Source organism: Mycena indigotica (genome assembly GCF_014461135.1).
Source record: "Mycena indigotica strain 171206Taipei chromosome Unknown Mind.scaff0007, whole genome shotgun sequence".
NCBI lineage: Eukaryota > Fungi > Basidiomycota > Agaricomycetes > Agaricales > Mycenaceae > Mycena > Mycena indigotica.
The window spans coordinates 753,485-759,484 of record NW_023503006.1 but is presented as its reverse complement, the minus strand read 5'-3'; positions in this window follow the sequence as shown (position 1 = coordinate 759,484).

Here is a 6,000-nt window from a genome sequence, read left to right as displayed (position 1 = left end):
TCCGAACATCAGCGCTGTATCACAGGATCAATGATACATGACGCAACTCCGGGCCATCGTAGCGAATGATGTAAGCAAGCCATGTTGATCCAACAGATCTAGAAACAAACCGAGCGAATTTATACTAGGTACAACAACCAACCCTCTCCAGCGCCTATCCAACGCTCCAACGATCCTCTAACTATGCGGCCTCTGAGCTCGGTAAAGAATGCTATAACGAGGAGCCAACTGGGCAAAAAATTAGACTCCTCCTCCTTGTTGCGTTCGCAAACTGTTCCTCTTCACTGTAAACGAAAGCATTTACCATTCCGCCAACTCTGAATTTGTATATCCATACTGTACATCAAGCCTTTCTCTAGCGTATCAATAGTCTTATCATATAATCGCTGCTTTCCAGGAAGCGTTTCCAAACATCACCAATACTTGGCAATCGGGCTTCGTTCGAAAGCTATGCCGCCAACAAGTGTCTGTTGGCCATCGATAATTTGAACCGCTGGGCGCTGCAAGGTGCGTTCGGTGCTAGGTCCCAGAAAATGGTTACGTTGGATAAGTGTAGCGTCGCTGATATCGAGAGGAATGAGCTCTCTGTAGACAAGGTCAATTAAATGGGTAAAACAGCAAAGCGCGATTGAAACTTACTTGCCGACGACCCAAGCCATGGGAACGTCATTGTGAGGGAGCTGAGTTCCAGCAGAACTGCGAGACGCAATAAGGTCGCCACTTTTGAGTCTGAGCCATCCTAGAACAGATGAAGAACAGGTAGCCGATGGCAGAAAGCAAAAGCTTACCTGATTCCACCAACTCTGATTCAGTTTTGCTTGGAATGGTGAGAGTACGCTCCCATGCCCAAGTCTTTTCTAGTCCCGCCTGAGACGTGTCTTGATGATAGATGTAGACGTCAGCGAAGGTACCATCCTTGAGCTTGATAGCAAAAGGATGGCCCGGGCCAACGACAGATCGGGGTATTCCTTGCCGCGACCAGGGAGGGCCAAGGGAATCAGGGGAGAATGCGGCAGAGAGTTGGCGGAGAAGACGGGCATGGTTGGATGGCGGGTGAATCGAACGAGAGGGCGAATTTAAGTCGTTCTGGCGATGACGTAGGTCAGAATTTAATCGCAACTCTCGGCCCTAGCGTTGCTCCTAATTGTTCCATGTTTGCGATCGTCAGGAAGGGTCAGGCAGGAAGCGTTCTGAAGCGTTCTGCCAATTCAGATGCTTGGCAAGCATTTCGATATGTTTGTGGTCCATCGGCATTGAAGGGAGCTAGCTTTTCTTTTCTAGCGGTTGAGCCCATGGCCAAATTAGGGTCAGCGGACTTGTCTGAGACGGCGAAAAGAGCGTTGTATGAGCTCCTGTTACAGCTCGGACGACTTCCGCCTTCCATACCTCGCGCATTCTGTCGACGCAGAGCGCGGTCGACAAAACGCAAGACTTGCCGCACCACGGATAGCGCAGAGCGCGCCCAACAGCGGTGATGGTCTTAGGAAGAAAAGTGTGATGTGGCTGACCTCGTGACCGCGGATCAGCCATCAGCTTTGCGCTTCGTCGCAACTCATTTGGAGTGGACGCGAACGGTTGGTCCTGCCTCCGGTAATTGTCGACCGCGCTCTGCGTCCACAAACCACTGGCGAAGGCTCATCCATGCCGCACTCAAAACGTGGGCTTGGAGGAGCTTTTTTACTACGAACTGCAAGGCGACTCTAAACTGGAATCTAAGTCAGTACACTGGCCCCAGATCTTGCCTTCTTGGAACTTGAGAATAAAATGTCGCCGGGAAGAACATCCATTTCAACACATGTCTACGTTAGTTGGATTCCCACCGAGCTTCCTAACTATGGCACCCCGGCGCGTCTCTCTAGAGACGCGCGCATGTACGTTCCCCTTAATCTCCTTTTCGATCGAGCTACGCCTAATACGATACTCAGGAGCTACCTCAGTCGTTCTCTATCGCGCCCGACTCAGGTATGCTTTCTTATATCCTACTTTCTCTTGTCTTTACTCATAGTATTACTTGTGCTTTATGTCATACAGGTCCAACATAATAAAGTCGTTCTCTTTTGCGCCCGACTGAGTTTCAAGCACGACAGAACTCCCGATTTGACTTGCACGCCGAATACTTCACCTGCAGTCTCGAATTCTCCTTGTCAGTAGATTGAATATTTGGCAAAATCGCGCGTTGATAATCTCCATTCTCAGCGGTAGTCTGTAGAACAACTTGAAAGCAGTGATCGCTTTGGCATATGGAAGTAGTCTACCCAATTCGTAACAGTCTCTAGACAACGATAAAATTATCGCCATGAAACTCGTGTCCTTGAGCCCTATATCGTGAACCATCCGTCAACCATTGGCGTTCCCAAAGCCAGGGTATAAGGCCAACATTATATGACTCTACCAAGACCCGGCAGCAACCTCGGACATCATTGAGCATCCAATGCAGGTATTCTTCGACATCTCCCCTGGGATTTCCGACAGGATGACCATAGCGAATGATGAATTCATCGAGGGACCCGTGACGTCGTCTTGTTTTGCCCGAGATTGCAAAAAAATCGATCACAGGTTGTAATTGCTCTTCTTCATCCGAATGTGTATAATCCATCATAAACCGCGGGTTATCCGAAGTTCCAAGGTTGATTTTCTTCGGGCCAGTAAAATAGATAAGGGCATCTGCGTTGACGACCAGTTTTCTTAGTTTTGGAAAACAAGCTGGGTCAGAGAGCAGCGTGAAAATCTCTTGCCAGGTCCTATAACCGTCGATTGTCAGACTGTGGACATTACGCATACGCTGGGAAGCTGCTATGAGGCCCCATGCTTGAAGATCGTCGTCGTTCAGAGTTAGAGTAAGGATTTGCACCGCGTCCCATGGAGCCAGATGAACCAAATCAAGGACTCGCACACACGTCTGTTCCGTATTGGAGGCTGCAATACCATGGTGGAAAGTCAAACTGACTTCTTCCACCTGCGGCAGACGAAGCGCTTCCAGAAGAGGAATGTTCCATGCCGGCGGAACGCCAACCTCGCATTCGAATGTCGTAACTGACGATAAGGGAGGGAGACGAGGGAATCCCAGGGGGTGTTCTTTGCCGAGATTGTAAATATGAAGTTTGAGGGACGTGAGCCTCCCAACGTCGACGAGTTGTAGGACTTGATATGTTTCTTTCGAAGATACCCCGTACAAGGAGAGGTCTGTTAGCTGAGCAAAAGGGAGGGAGAGCTTGCAGATAGAGCGCTCGGGCCACCAACTGTACAATGAGACGGCTCGTAGGAACGGCGCCTCGATTGTAACGTCAGGCGACGCAGGGGTGGCTCTGATTCCAAGACGTTCCAAGCGCGGTAGGCGGATTGTGGCAAGACCGTTGTGCAGATCGACGAACTCGGCATCACTGAATCCATCGATGGAAATGCATTGCGCCAAAATTGGTACGCAATCCCTAAGAAGAACATACAATAACGGGCGGAAGAATTCTTTGGTTAGGACCCCAGAGGCTGTTGGGCGTATGCCGGGCGTCAAACGTCTCGAGCGAGACAGGCGTCTGGGGCTGAATCGTCAAGCAGGATATGCTATCAAGTAGGAAGGCTTGGGCCCAGTTGTGTGGCACTGCAGTTACGCATAAGGAGCGACGAAGACTAGGCGCGCGCGCGAGGGACCTAAAATGAGACGAAACCCGTTCAAGATTCCAGACGTCGAGGCTTTTTCTACCACCCATTTCCCTTGTGTATACCGCTTGGAATATTTGGAGCCAGATTTGATCCGGTAATGTGGAAGCCGGAGAAAGCTTTCGAGTACCGAAGTCGATATTTTGCCTGGCTTTCTTGAGAACAGCGTATCGATAACAAAAAGCCAGTCGAAGGACACCGATAAAACGAGGATCATATGGCTCCCACTCGGGAGGGTCGGTAAAGAGGTGCGGCAGCTAACGCGAGGAAACGAATGCGCTTGTCGATTAGGCGAATAATTTCATAGTGGTCCTTTGTGATGATTCCCATTTGTCTATAACCGGCGACGAGGTCAAGAAGAGAGCCCGATACAATGGCCACTTGGAGATTGAAGGATGTCAAGCAGCCTACGAGAATATCGCAAGCCAGGCCGTGAGCAACATCGAGGCCGGGATAGACTGTCCTGGTTTCGGAGGTTTCGTGGGCGTCTTCAACTTGGAGCAAGATCCCACACAATATGCTGGACGTTTCTGTAGCCTGAAAGAAGATCCATTGCCAGACAAAGACTAGTATGCAAATCAGTAGCTCATTGGAAGATCCAGTGAAGAACTACGGACCGAGGGCTCGCTGAATCGCGTTCAAGACCTTTGAGAGGGAAGGGGGACATAGATGCCTCATGGTGGTTTGGCTCGAGCGACGACAATTGTGTTGACGGCATCGATCAGTGCACGTGGCTTACATAGATGGCACGACACGCGCTGGCCGCCCGTCGACGCAAAACGTGAAAGTTGGCAATATTTTATTAACAGTGCACAGCGCGCCGAACAGTGCGGCCGTCTTGGGAAGGAAATCGTCTCGACAATTGTGGGCGACGCTATGGGAACAGCATCGAGCTTGTAGACGCATACATTGCCAGAAGTTCAAAAATCGTGGGAGTAGGGTGCAGTTTGCTGGTGTCTGGCTGACCCAGTGATGATGACCGTCAATGAAGACGTGGGGGGAAGACACGACGCCAATGGGTTGGATTTTTGTCGATGGGACTGAGTGAGACCGCTAGCGCTAGTATCGATTATCAGACCTTGACATGCTCAAACTGAAGCACATACCTAACTCATTCCTCCTCGACCTTCACAAGGATGGACGATTTTAAGCGGCGCTGAGAAGCAAAAAACGCCATCCCAAATGATGCAAGAATGGAGGACACGAAGAAGGCTTGCCAAGAAGATTTCGTGGATGTTGGAAGAAGCGGTCGAGGAGGAGAATTGTGCACTTTGTAAAGCCAAGTTGTATAATGACGCAGGTCAGAGTTTACTCCCAAGTCTCGGCCGCAGCGTCGCCAGCTGTTTACACGTCGGATTAGGGAGCTGGGATATGAAGATTGAGTTCCTGTCTTGAATCTTGCGAGAGACATGAGGACTTACCCAATTTCTCAATCGACGGCAAGGCGACTCATCGAGCTAGACCCGCAAAGTACCATCAGCGAAAAACAAAACGCCGAAATATTAAGAACGACTCACCAGAAGCCAACATTACGATGTGTGCCAGTGGTTTGTTGGCGCAGAGCGCCCAACAGTGACCAGAAATAAGGCCTACCACCGAAGGCGCAGAGCGCGCCCAACGGTGGTGGAGGTCTTGGGAAGAAAACGGGGATGGGTGTGACATGACTGTGACATGACTGATGGTCAACGCGCCGCCAACCGGGGATGAACGAGAGCGCGCTTTGCGCTTCGACTCTGTGTCTGGGATAGAAGGAAACATGTGCGCGCATAGCGCAGCGTGTTGACTCGTGGCTAATCTGCTCGTCAACTTTAATTTTGATATCTCTCCGTGTTTGACCCGAACTTTCTCTGAGTTTTCCTTCAATCAGCTGTCCGAAGTCCCTCCCAAGTTCCGACAAGATCTATGGCCGCGTGTTGACTCGTGGCTAATTGCCTGCTGCAGCAGAACTACGCTTGCAGCCCAACAAGTGCCTGCTTCGCCATTCTGCGCACTGTACGCCGCCTCGATCCCAAACCCAGCACCGTACACCACCCAGCAGCCAGAAAGATTTGCCAGAAAAAAAACAGCAAGCCCTGCAACGGAACTCGCTCGTCGGACCCGTTCTGCGGGAAAGGAAAGGCCACCGCGATTGGAGACTGTGTTGCAGAGGCCCTAGACGAGCTTATGAGAAAGATGGTTCGTACTCGTCTAGAACTCACAGGCATAAATGCAAGGTTTTTTGATTCCACCTAAAGCCTCATGTTCATTTTCTCATGGACATATTCATGGCAAGAGCCTGAGATATACGATGTTTCTGACGATGGGCATGACTACGACTATGGTATGGAGGATGGGGTGTGCGAAACT